Genomic DNA, 14,584 nt, shown 5'->3' with positions numbered 1-14,584 from the left:
ATTTTAGGTTTACTAGACAAGTACAGTAACAGTAACAGTAACAGTAAAAAAAAAAAAGTTTTCTGGTGGAAAAATCTAAATGTTTTTTACTTAAAGTTTTTACTTAAAGCAAGCTAAATTATCTGCCAAGATAGAAACAAGAGAATCAAGAGAAACAAAAGAAACAAGATTTCAATCAGAAATGTTTTTGAAAGAAGTGCTAAAAAAACAGTAATTTTGTGACACTGAACCCAATTCAATATTCAATAAATACAAATAACTGAATAATTGGTAATGATGAATGTTATAAGTAAAATATTTGGGATTTAAAACAACATAATGCAATGCAATTATGATTTCAAATAGTATCTGGTGACTTTAGGTTGATTGGGACACTTTTTCTCAGTCATTTCAATGGCAAATATTTTCTGAATCATTTGTAAACGATCAAATACACACAATACTCAAATATCATTTCGAGCTTCAGTCAGAAACACGTGAAATGCACGAGCCAGCGCTAAAGCTATTGTCTGCTATATTGGTATCAAATATACTAATATATTTATTATACAAGTCTGTTATATTATATCAAATATATTAAAAACCTTGATTAAAATTAAGATACAATTTATACAAAACGAAATTCAGTTTAAAGAAAGCAAATGACTTTCTAAAAAACAAAAAACAAAACATAGGGTATAATATTTAAACATCAATATAAAGCAAATTTTGTTTTAAAAACATTGATTAAAATTAAGATACAATTTATAAAAAACTAAATTCACTGTAAAAAAAAAGGCAATTAATACTCAAATATCATTTCCATCTTAAGTTCATTTATGTGCAATGCAGTGCAAAGGCTATTGTCTGTTATATTGACTTCTTATAAAATAAGAAGCAACTATATTAAAAACATTGATTAAAATTAAAATACAATTTTTACAAAATGAAAACAGGCCAAATAAATCTTGTCTAAACAGTCTTGCATCAGGATTTATATTTAAACTGTCTTTTTGCATTTAATATTCACAGATGCTAACTGAATAAACTTAGCCTACCACAATCAGCCCTGAAACAGCTTTCCGTGAGGAGGACTATTCCAGGATTATTACTCAACGCGTCTCAAAGCGATGTATCTGAACCATAGCTTCACTATTTGTGTTTGTATGAGTTGATGTGTGTGTGGGCGTCGACGCATGGATTGCCTGTATTTGAATCTGAATGAGCGCGCGTCCGTGGGCGTGGCCGCACTAGCGGATAATGAGTCAGTAATGAGCCAACTGATATCTCCCACTTTTCACACAGATTACATAAACACAGAATATTTGTTTTCGTTTTGATTTACATGATTTAAAACCTGACATTTCAACGTTTCTTTAGACACATGTCTCATGTTTGTGTGTCAAGTTCTCACTAAACTACAGGTCATTTTTACAGAGAGGCTGAAGGCTGAAGAGAGGCCTGTTTGTTTCCCTTATTTTGCAAAAAGCACAACAATTCATTTTTTTTGTGACTATACACAAAAAAAAGAAACGTAACAAAATATAATGATGTATAACACTTGCATGAATGATAAAAAAAACGACAGTTACGCACGACTGCCGACTCGAGGGGATTAAACTATCAGATTAAACATTACCTTTATTTCTGGACATCGTAATGTTATTTTTTCTACGATGGTTATTGTACAATCTGATATAGTGACACACTGTGTAATATATGTGGCCCTAAAAGCAGAATCCTTAATCGCAATGGTGTTGTGCAATATTATGTAACTGCACACAGCTCACGAAACAAGGACTTCTGTATTCAGCAGCATCTCATCAGGGTCAACACTGAGCGGGTACTTACTCTATAGTAGAGATTCACGTTCATTTGTCAAGATTTGTGCACCACAGCTATATATATTTTGAGTTTACTAAAAGACAGAGAGACAGAGAGAGAGAGAGAGAGAGAGAGAGAGAGAGAGAGAGAGAGAGAGAGAGAGAGAGAGAGAGAGAGAGAGAGAGAGAGAGAGAGAGAGAGAGAGAGAGAGAGAGAGAGAGAGAGAGAGAGAGAGAGAGAGAGGTGCTCTGTAAACGTGCAAGAAACTAATATGACTTATCCACTTACTAAATAAATAAATATTCTGTCGTGGCTGGTCATAGTTAATGCAGGTTAAGCATCTATTATTCAAGGGTAAACAATGGAAGGCATACGATTTATAAGCATATAATAACTTCACTTAAAAATGAAACTGTACAGTCTTATCTTTTTACTTGATTGTCTTTACCCCAAAACACGAAGGAAAATATTTCTTCTCATCCTATTCCTCCCTCAAAACCTATTATACTTAGCCATGTCCTCTGGAAGCCTGGAACATTTTAATTCAAGATAGAACAGAAATAAATGTATCTTGAACCTTGACTCAAACTGCCTTTGAATGACTAGTCCAGTCAGCAAGTTCGGCCTTGTCCAATAGGATGTATTAATCTCTGGTGTGAGAGGAGCCGATGGGTTCACACTGTGATTAGTAGCCTCTACTTTCTGCTGAGGTGACACTTTCTGCTCTTCTTCCGTCACTCTCAACAGCTCTGAGAGGAAGAGGTGGTGGAAGGGAGGAAAGAAGATAGATGGTTTGTGACTAACACATCAATAACGCCTCTGTTTCTTCCTCAAAGCATCACCCGGCTCATCTGACACCAGCACCTCTGTGTTGTTCTTTTCTTAAATCACAGCTCTCACAACTGACCCAACTTGAATCACTTGCACTTGCAGCTATGGGATGCCTAAAAACAGACATTTAAAGTAGAGCAGGGGTGTAAAGTAATTATGCTTAGTTTATTTACGGTCATGTGTCCTTTAACTGAATACTTCTACTCTTACTAAGATACATTTCCAAAGGCAAAAATTACACGTTTTACTCAGAAATGTACGTATATTTTCTCAAATTCGTACTAATCCAATCAAATTACAATCCTGGCTGAATTTTAAAAGCCAAATGACATCCACTTCACTGTAAACTGCATCGGGCCACAACTACGTGTTTTTTTTAATGTTTTTTTCTCTTTATAAGAGACATTTCTGCAGGTTTTGACTGCAGAACAATTGGTCAACAATCAGTCTATAAACAACTATATAAAAAAAATATTTTTAGATCTTACTTTGAGTTTCAATATTACTTTAATGTAAAATTATGTATATACACATTTACAGTACTTTTTACAAATAGGATTAACAACAGCTTTACACAACAATGCTGTTAAAATTAATTATAATACATACCTTTGTGTCTTAGTTTTTTTATTTTTTTTTTATCCCCCAATGTGGCATACACACACAACAGAAACACATTTCCTTTAGCTTTTATTATAACTTTCCTGAAGCATCTCATAGAAAATATTTCATTCAAAGGCAAACATGCGCAGCTGTAAAGTAATGACGCACTCATATGCCCTCATTTTTACTAAACTACCTGGTTAATTAGGTAGCGTAAAACAAATCCCAGACCTCATCACCCCCAGGGAACATACATGCGTATGAGTCTATTGGAAACGTGACATGATCTCGTACTCTGTCAATCATAGTGTGCCTGCCTCATGGCTCTACAATCAGCCTCGGGTAATGAGATTCCACACGGTCGCCGTGGAAACCAATGCTGCCTCTTTTCATGAGCACAGCTGTGACGGCTATTTTAAACAGACAATACACTGTCCCAATCACCATACACATAGAATGACAATGAACAGCATTTGGCCAATAAAATGAGCATGAGCAAAACGAAAATGAGCAAGGCTAATTGCTTCTTTCCATCCAGAGAAATGAACAAACAAATGCCTTAGCTAATCATAAATCAGCTATTGCATTTAGTTCAGTAAAGCACTCAGAGAAAACCTTCCATCGCCTGTAATGGATCTGACTGAAGTTAAGGGCTTTTCATGCGTTTCAGAAAGTCGGAGCACAAAATTGTCTTAAATAATTAGAACTCAACTAATCTGTTGCTAAACTAAACAGATTCTGCTGTGCGTGCGAGTGAATCATAGCTGAACAACCAGAAATGACTGAAAAGAATCACACTTGCTCACTATGAGGATAATCAACGTGCACCTCAAGAGGACGTCAAACACTGAGCATGTTTTACCTCTTGGATTAGTAAGTGAGACAATCTTTTTTTAAAGGGACACATGCTTTTTAAAAACTTTCTCTGAAGCCTTAGGCTGTATGCTGCCTCTGTGTGCCTTGCCAAAACAAAACAAAGCAAATCTTTGGGAAACAAGTGTACATCTTGATCTTAATATATACCAGTTAAGGGAAAAGACATAATAGGCTATAAGCAACTAACTCAAAGAACACAAACTGAAAACCTAACTCGCGTGTCTCTTGCTACGCTGACTAGCAATAAGACTTTGTTTGAACTGCACGTTTTTATGTTTCATTCATTGTCACGACATCGTTCTGCATCCATCTAGCACTGCAACTAAAGGTGGGCAAATACACACAAATATGTCAAAATGGACATCTTTGCGAGTATTTGTGTAAGAACAGTCAGTTTAGGGGTGGGTGATTTCCCCAAAATTTCATATCACAATCACGATATTATAATCACGATCCACGATCTGAATGGCAGTCTTCCCAACTTTTGATGTACTTTTAATGTAGATGTAGGCCTGTCACGATAACAAATTTTGCTGGACGATAAATTGGCCAAGAAATTATTGCGATAAACGATAATATTGTCGTTGAGACCATTTTCATCTAAAATAATGATAATGGCATAATAATTCAGGTACACCTTTTCAAAGATCAATAAACTTTTATTTCTAAAGACTATTTAACACTGAAAACGGAAAGCATTTGAAATATCCACAATAAATAAACAAAACGTAAATGTAATGCATAAATGTAAATGTAAAACAACCAAAACAAAAAAAAGCAATGGACTCTCAGTCTGTTAACAAAAAATGCACTTGAATAAACAGCTGGGAAAACTTTAAAGAATCTTTACATAACCCCATTATAATAAATGTTATTTTTTCCCTGTGCCTTCCCTGTTAGACATATACAGAAATGTAATAGTTATCAAACACCTTTCTTAACTGCATAAATAATAAATTAAATATATATTAATCATCATTAAAGCGACTTTTTTTTATTAATTTTCTCTGTTCCCGTTGTTCTTTGATGAACATTAATGACAGGCATCATCAGTGCTACTGTCACTTTAAGAACAGCCGCGGATCTCACACGCTGTCCCGCGCATCTCATTTCCTCACAACTCTTTAAGTTAATTTAAGACGTTATTTAACTAATTTAAGACTACTAATATGAGAATACTCAAAATTATCTGTGTTGTTGTTATTGTTTGTTCAAGAGCAAAAGAGAACTGACGCGAGTCTGTCTGTGCGTCGAGTGTGTGTGTGTGTGTGTGTGTCAGAGACACTCCCTCGATTAACTGACATGAGACGCACGCAGCCACACAGACAGGAGATTGACGTACAGCGCGTTCTCTTGTGTCTTGTCACGCTTAGAAGCATTTACATGTATAAGAGCGTGATCATATAATTTAACAATTATCGAGCTCATTATTTTTATTGTGCGATTAATTGATTTATTGACTATCGCGACAGGCCTATGTAGATGTACTCGTTTTCAAGATCGATCACAAAAAAAAAATTCAGATCGCCCATCAATAAGTCGGTTATGTCTTAAAGGTTCAGTGTGTAATATTTATGAGGATCTATTGACAGAAATGCAATATAATAGAGATGCACCGATTGACCAGCCAGGGATCGGAAGTGGACGATTTTCTGCGTGATCGGCCGATCAGTCTCACATGTCTCCGATTTTGAGCCGATCCGTCTACATGCGGCTGTGAGCACGAGCGCGGCCGCGACGTTGACGTCAGAGCCACACTCGCGCTCAGAGCCGCATGCAAACACTAGAAGACACTAATTATGCCATTTGTAAAACTTGTAAGGTTAAAATAAACCACCAGGAAAGCACACAACATGACAAACCTAATTAGACACTTAAAACTCCATCACACTGCGGAACATGCCCAGTTTGAAGAATGTAGTAAAGGTAAAAATAAGCAGCGAAAAGACCAAAGCAATTACAAAGAAATGATGGACTTCATGGCGCTGGATGACCAGCCGAACGCATAAATCGTCACTTCATGAGAAGTTCATTTGAGAGAACTGTCATATCATGAACACAGACACTCAAGGGCAACGGCAAACCGTCTTCACGGCAACCCGCCAAAATAAAAGTTTGGTTTAAAAAAAAAATAAAAAAAAATTGTTGACAGAATATATTAGGCTACTGTTGTAGCCTACTGTAGATTTAGCGCCGGCTCTATGTAATAATAATAATACGTCTCTACTACTACTAATAATAATTATGCTTAAATGGTTGATTATTTTTCACTTTATCTTTTTTTTTATAAACAATGTTTACTTTTAAACAGCATACAGCCTTTAAATGTTTATGTATTATTTACTTATAATGATTATCAACATAAATAATAAGCTTAATACATTTAATTAAAAAAATTAAATGGTTAAAATAAATATATACCGAAATATGTACCGAGTGTACCATAACATTTTTATGGTATTGGTACCGACTACTGGAATTTTGATACCGGGACATCCCTAGCTGGCAAAATGTATTACCCAAATTACTGAACTATTATTTGGAGGAGTATTGTACACTTCAGGTTTGTTCATTCATAGGATCTTTTGTACTTTAGTAAAAAAATATAAAAAGGTCAATTTATAATGTTTTGCTTCATAAAGCATCTGCTTTTCAGTTATTTGTTATTTCTACTTCTTTCCAGGCACAGAACACTTATTTTTTGAGAGTTGTTTAAGTGAGAGAAGATCCTGTTGTAATGTTTAATAATTTATTTTAGAATTTAAAAAAATATTGCTTTGAAGAAAAAGTGGATTTTTGTTTGTATATGCTGTCAATTATAATTCTTAGAAATAAAATCAGAATCGACAAAAATCGGTATCGGTACCAAGAAAATTGCAATCGGTGCATCTCTACAATATAATATACATAACTATGTTTTTAGTGGTGTATAAAGATCTAACATAATTTAAACCGTTATGTTTTTATTACCTTAGAATGAGCCATTTCTATCTACATACACCGCGGGTCCCCTTACAGTGAAGTCACCATTTTGCGCCGTCATGTTTCTACAGGAGCCCCTAAATGGACAAACTGCTCTACAGAGCGCTAGCTACTCTCTGCTGTCTCAGACCACGACATCTTTGTCCTGTGTCGGCCACCGTAGCTTCTCTATTTGGAAGGGTGAGCGGTGGGCGGTTGCAATTTGCGATATATGTGTCAATACATTGCATCTCTGCATTAGGTCTTAAAGTGGCAGCAATATAATAATATACCTGCTGCTGTCTGTATGCTTAATTTTAATTAAATAGATAAAAAAGAGAAAATCACTTACTTTCCAGAGTTCCTCTACAGATCACAAACCGTGTAACCAGCATAATCCTGAGACGTCTATCGCTCTTCAAGCTTTCATTATACTGGTATGCGTGTTTAAATGGAAAAGTATTTGTCTTCTAGGTGGGGGAGTAGTCTCTTATTGGCTTTATAGTCTTGAAGCACATGTTTGGGAACATTTATCTCTTGTAAAGATAAGATCTGTAAATTGAAACAGACTTATACTCTCTTTCTTCATTATTAGGCCAGATATTAAAGATTTTTATTTTGTTTTATCAGTAAGTGTTTTTAATTTGACTTTTACATCAATATTGTGACAATTTACATACAAAATTACAAATTAAACAGTAATTGATTTTCTCTTTAATGTGTATGTGAATAAACACTATGAAACTCTGGAAATTCTAAATCTAAACATGACATTTTACTTTGATCTGTGAGGAAGTTCTTTTCTAAGAACAAATGCTTCCACATCTCAACAATCCACATACAGACTGCAGGTTATATCACAGGGTTTAATATGGGTTAACATCACCCTGAGGCTTTTTCAAAATTCTCAAGACTCTTAAGGTTTTGTACCCCCACTTTTCACAGCTGGTTTGCAAAAGGATTTTTTCAAAGTAGCTATAGAATGGTATGATCTTAATCATTAAGGAGCCACTTAAAACTGACAAAACCTTTGATCTGATGGTCAATAGTCAACTTACTGGCTACAAAGCAACAAAAAGTACACAAAGGCTAAAACGATCCACAGTCTAAACACACACACTAGAGCTGCACGATTAATTGTTAAAATGTCGCAATTTCGATTCAAACAGTCACGCGATCTCATTCCTAAATGACCATGATTTTCCTGCGTCTATTAAACTAAATCTAAATCGAACATTCAAATCTGCGTTGCTGCTGAGCCAGAGAGAGCAGTTGTCATGTTTAGGTATGAAACGGCTTCACAAACAGTCTTCCAACCACACAGTATCCTTATTTCTGTTACAATCAAACGATCAGAAGAACTGGGATAAAATTGTATAGTTCGGATATAAACAATCATGTCTATGGAAGTAAATCACCTTTTAAAAGTAACTATACAAAAGTAATAATTTATTCAGATTCATTAAACGTTTTAAACAGGCTGCAGCTGTTAACATTTGCCAGAACCTTTGGTAAATTACATGTTATTTTTTTAAGCTGCCTGTTCAGAATCGTGGGAAAATTGTGATCTCTTTTTGAAACAGAGAGAATTGTATCAATTTATCCAGTTTGTATATACACTGTATATATATATATATATATTTATTTATTTATTATAACAAGGCCTGTTTCACACATCCATCTATGACACATAATCGGCATGTATTTATTTTGCCACCCAAATTCACACTGAGTGAGCATTACTGAGATTAAGTTAAGCCTATTTCTCACCAGGCCCCCCTACCCCCCACATTGAGAATGCACAATAAACCTACTTATAACCACAAGCTTTTGAAATATATATGAGGCAGAATAAAAAGTGTCCTACTACATCGTTCAAAATTGTTAAAAAAAAAAATGCCTTTCAGGCTTGAATCAATTTAAACATGCTGTGACAGACACACAAACCTGAATAACAACAAACTAAAACTATGAAAAAAAAATGTGTTAAATGAAATAAATCTGAAATAAAATACAATATAAATATCAGATGTAAAACAAGCTTAACAAAACTGAAATAAAATAAGTTGAAGTACTAAAATAAATAAAACTAAAATTTAAATAAAAATAAGTTAAAACTAAATAGAAATATTAAAAACGAATACATAACAAAAGCACATCAATGTAGCACATATATATGGTATATAAATAATACTAAAATAACACTGCAATGGTTACAATCCTAAAACCATTTTAGACTTTTTTGCTGTTACTAGAGAAAATACACGCTATGCAAATCACTTTCAGTTGTTTTCTGCTACTGACAGTTTGTGTGACACGTTTTTGACGGCTTTGGTGTTACACTAAAATAACAAAACTCAATTATTTTATTTAACAAAAAATAAATGAAGACCTCACTCAGTCCAGCGGTTTCATGAAACACAAGCAGCCTAAAGGTATAGCTTTGTAATTTTCTCATGCATTTATTCTGACAAGGCTCTGCGTTACAAAAAAGCATGGTCATGCCTATTAATGAGTTTGCACAATTTGCAATGAGTTGCAATATTTTACTGTAATTTCCCAAAAACTCCAGGTGTGGTGAAATACAGTGTAAACTGTGAAAGCCATGGCGATGCATTACTCAGACTTGTTGATGTGGTAGAAAAAGGCTGATCGCCAAAAGCCATCCCACCCGTTGGCAGCACACATGCTCACAGCACACCCCTCAAGCTACTGCTGTGCCTGAGATAAAATAAGCCTTTTGACCAGCCAATCAATAGCAGAGAAACAAATTATATAGTAATCCCATTGGTTTCCTCATAAATCTATAACTAAAACCACCCTCAGAGTCTCAGAGTTGAATTTCTCACAGACAGTTGCTACTGAATATTTATGAGACTAGTGAAATATCTCTATAGTGTTGAGTCATATACGACAACTTGCTTAGGTAGACCTGATAAAGATCTCCATCTTTTATCGCTGAGGTTATACAGCAGAACCACACCCTCGAAGGAGAAATGACTGAGCAATTGAACTCAAACCTCTAAAATGAGCCACACTACAAATGATCTGCAGCATCATGTACATTTAAACTGAACTCTGTCAGGGAGGGACACCTAACACAGTGACAGCTGAAAGATAAGACCAAAACATAAAATCATCAGAAATTCATCATGGCCAGTATTTAATTTTATCATTGTTTTGCATTTTCTTTAGGCTACTACTTCACTCATTATCTTCACTATATATTTATTTACTTATAAAAAATATATATAAATATATATATATATAAATATATATATATATAAATATAAATATAAATTATATATATATATATATATATATATATATATATATATATATATATATATATATATATATATATATATATATATATATATATATATATATATATATATTCATATACATATATATACACATACATACACACACACACACACCATGGTCTATCTGAATACTCAATTCTGAATTCTGATTGGTTGGAAGGTGTGCAATAAAACCGTTTAATGCACAGGCAACTGAGGCAAGTCAGTTTAATCAATGTTCTATAATAATGCACTGAAAAATACATTGAAGCGAACGCACACACACACACAAACAATCAATCAGGAGCACCGAAACCTGTTTTCAATGCAGCACATTGTTGTCAATAAAAACTCATCTTTGATCCACAAAATTGCATAATTAAACGTTTTTTTCTTATGAAAAAAAATCTTCATGCTTTAAAATAGCTTGAATGTAACTCTACACTCTTGCTTCAATTAGTATATATGCAAAATATCCCTAACTCCACTCACTCGCACCAGCTCAGAGATCCACTCGCTCAACTTTACTGAAGTTGCTGTAGTAAACGCTGCACAATGGTATCGCTCTTTACAATGTCGGACACATAATGGTAATTAATATGATTAGCCTTTTGCTTGACTATGTTATCAAACACAAACAGCTAATAATGTGTTGCTAATGTTACACAACCCATGTTCCCGTTCGCCATCTCAGAGTCAGACAACTGCCTTCTAAAAATCAGTATCCTTAGAAATGCTTTGAACATCAGTGGAGAAAGGCATATAGTTCATCATAACATACATCATATACACAATTCACCCGCTATATTGCTAAATGTTAGGCCTATAATTCAATCAAATAAATGTAACTTTACCGCACTACTTAAAGGGTTAGTTCACCCAAAAATGAATATTCTGTCATTAATTACTCACCCTCATGTCGTTCGACACCCGTAAGACCTCCGTTCATCTTCGGAACACAAATGAAGATATTTTAGTTGAAAGCTGATGGCTGAGAAAGGCTTCAGATAGGCCTCCATTGGCATTCAGTACATTCACACTCACAAGACCCATAAAAGGCACTTAAAACGTCGTTACAAAGTCCATCTCACCACAGTGGCTCTACAATAATTTTACGATGCGACGACAATAGTTTTTGTGCGAAAAAAAAATCTAAATTACACCTTTATCCAACTTGTTCTTGTCTTCCGTGTGTGCCTCCACGACGCATGCGCGAGAATATGACGTAGCGCCGGCGTTCGGGAATCCATGAAATGCACACTTTAGCCCGATTTTGAGCACTACGCCGAGACCTAAAGCACGATCAATGTAGAATTCAACAGCTTAGATACGCGCGTCTTCCTCTGCTTGTAAACAAATCGCTTCTGGGTCATGTGTCCGAACGCCGGATCTGCGTCATATTCTCGTGCATGCGTCGTGGAGGCGCACACGGAAGACAAGAACAAGTTGGATAAAGGTGTAATTTTGATTTTTTTTTTCGCACAAAAACTATTGTCGTCGCATCGTAAAATTATTGTAGAGTCACTGTGGTGAGATGGACTTTGTAACGACGTTTTAAGTGCCTTTCATGGGTCTTGTGAGTGTGAATGTACTGAATGCCAATGGAGGCCTATCTGAAGCCTTTCTCAGCCATCAGCTTTCAACAAAAATATCTTCATTTGTGTTCCGAATATGAACGGAGGTCTTACGGGTGTCGAACGACATGAGGGTGAGTAATTAATGACAGAATTTTCATTTTTGGGTGAACTAACCCTTTAATCTCTGTGTCTCAGCAGGCAGAATGCTATCTAACGAGCGGTAGCTGACAAAAAAACATTTTTTGTCTAGGGCTCCAACAACTAATCGATAAAATCGGTTATTATCGATCATAAAAAAACGGTAATGAATTTGATTATCGATTAGTTGTGTCTGCGCATTGTGCTGGGAAACCATCAGTCAGTCACTTCGCTTTACAGTATTGAAAAAAAATGCATATGGGAATTTTATTTATTTATTTATCCCATATACCTCATTCAAAATATAGTATGAACTCTCCACTTACAGCTGGAACTGAGAATCACTAATTCACACAGATTTCATCTGTCATTATAAAAATGAACCTTTTCAAAGGGAGAGAGAGTGGGAGACAAATTCCAGAATTGATTTATATGGACACTTATACTACTTACCCATCTGACCCCTTAATATACGAGCGATGAAAGCGTATTGCTGTGAATTATGCCTTTAGTCCAGATCTAATCCTGTACATGGATTTTAACATGTGATTTGACTTTTAACAGACACTTTGCCTTTTGACACACAGTGATTTACTATATCAAAGACAGTATCAAGTAGTAAACGGAATTGTACTTCTACACCCAAATTGGAGCTCATAATATATTTGTGATTTAATAAGCTCAATCGAATGGATTCTTCCACTAAATAAAAACAATACTTTGCAAATGGTGACAGGAAACAGGCTGAAATGACAAAGGCAAAGAGCTGTCTCACATTTCACCCAAGAGAGTAACAACACCACCCAAGCCATCTTACACACGGCCTGATGTCGCAGCTATTCCAAAGCAAAAAGGTTTACCAAGTCAGAGAGGTGATATAGCCAAGGTTTTCCTGTCACATCATCATCATCATCATCATCATCATGGTGACAGCACTACATCCTAACCCCCTCTGGAGAGACAACATGTGTCCTTATGTTATGACCTCTGGTCTGGAGGACAAAAATCTGTAGAGGATTTTACAAGAATCAAATGAAGGGATGCAGAGCTGATGATTTTTGGAAACGGGTGTGTTGTTAAACTGCTGTTTATATGATTCAGGCTTATCAAATGCACTGAATATGAGGGCATCGATTCATTATGAGAGCTCTGTCTATCGACAGCCTTGTCTTTAGGCTCTCCTGACATTTAAGAGTCTTTGGTCATATACTATGAGCAGACTCCAGCGTAAAACACATTTGTACAGTGAAAAACAATGATCAGCTGCTAGCAGTAGCTAACAGGATCAAATAGCTAGCTGTCAAAGCTGCTTACAAAACCAGCTGCGTACATTTCCACACCGTTATAACGCAGCCACCTTCATCCATCTGATCACTGCACCACTGATCCAGAGCAAACCATCATAAAAGGGTCATCAGTTATAAGTGAGAATGGGAATAAAAGAGATACTGACCTCCAGGAGCTAACGCCACTGCCACTCGCTTTAACGGCGTATCCCTGGCCCTGCTGCGGCGAAACAGCGTCTCAAAACACATTCATCGCTACATTTGACGAACACATGATGTGACAGTGGCACGACGAGACGGTTGCCCATCCGTGTCTTGCGGGAGCGGGTTGAGTCAGTGATGCGGTGATGATTGTGCTGCTCGTCGTTCTCCTCCTCTTCTCTCTCTCTGACTCTCTGGCTCTCTCTCTGCTTGCAAACTGACTGTACGATAGCGATGTCCGATTCGTGATGGAATCGCTCGTTTGATTCAGTTCTTTTCAATGAATCCGTTGAACTGTTCTCAACGATTTGTGCACAGATCCGTCTGAATCAATTCAAACGGTTCTCTTCTTAAAGGAAGATGCTGATGTATATTTGAATTGATTTAATAACTTTAACAATTACATTGCTCGTAAGACTCTTCTATGGTGTATGCTATAGTTCATTTAGAATTTCACTTTGTAACGAGAATGTTTTGCAAGTAAATGTTATATTCTTTGTGGTAATAAAATCAATGCGCTGATAGATTGCATTGTCGGAGAAAAATACAATGACTTTAAAAAAGAACGCAAAAAAGAAACGGTTCATTGAAATGTGTTCAAAAGAACCGATTCGCGGAAAAGAATCACTCCCATCACTACAGTACGAACCGACAAATTAGTTCCGCATACAGCCGGAGCCTGGACTGTACCATTCATTCATCTAGAGGGGAGATGCCTTCTTCACGTTTACGCTTATAGTCACACGCGTAAACTGGCGGTTTCCTGGTATTTGTTCGTTGAATTAACAATGACACGTTGGAACGACGTTAAAAAATGAAAGCATTCGTTATGTGCTGCAGAGTGGAGCTCTTCCAATGGTAAGACTATTTTCTAATGGCTCAAACTAATATCCAATGACGTCGGCGACTCGTTATTTGCATATTGCTGATAGAGGGTGGGTTTGATTGAGTAAACAAACACAATACTTGCTTCCGTCGGAAGCTCATATTCCTTAAATAAGGA

The 14,584-nt window shown here is 35.9% G+C and overlaps 1 protein-coding gene across 15 annotated transcripts in view; it reads right to left on the bottom strand.

The window, feature by feature from the left end:
* The window catches only part of madd (MAP-kinase activating death domain), a 72,198-nt gene extending 58,367 nt beyond the window's left edge, over positions 1-13,831 (bottom strand). For 14 of the 15 annotated variants that reach the window (XM_079810479.1, XM_079810486.1, XM_079810488.1 and 11 more), the window contains exon 1: positions 13,548-13,804. The gene's annotated coding sequence lies outside the window, so the exon portion shown is untranslated. Of the gene's footprint in view, positions 1-13,547 lie in introns of all 15 variants that reach the window. The other variant, XM_079810493.1, reaches the window with a different exon arrangement.
* Between the last annotated feature and the right edge of the window lie 753 nt (positions 13,832-14,584).

Source organism: Gobio gobio, assembly GCF_949357685.1.
Source record: "Gobio gobio genome assembly, chromosome: 2".
In the NCBI taxonomy this organism is placed as follows: Eukaryota; Metazoa; Chordata; class Actinopteri; order Cypriniformes; family Gobionidae; genus Gobio; species Gobio gobio.
This window is presented reverse-complemented; position numbering and strand designations above follow the sequence as displayed.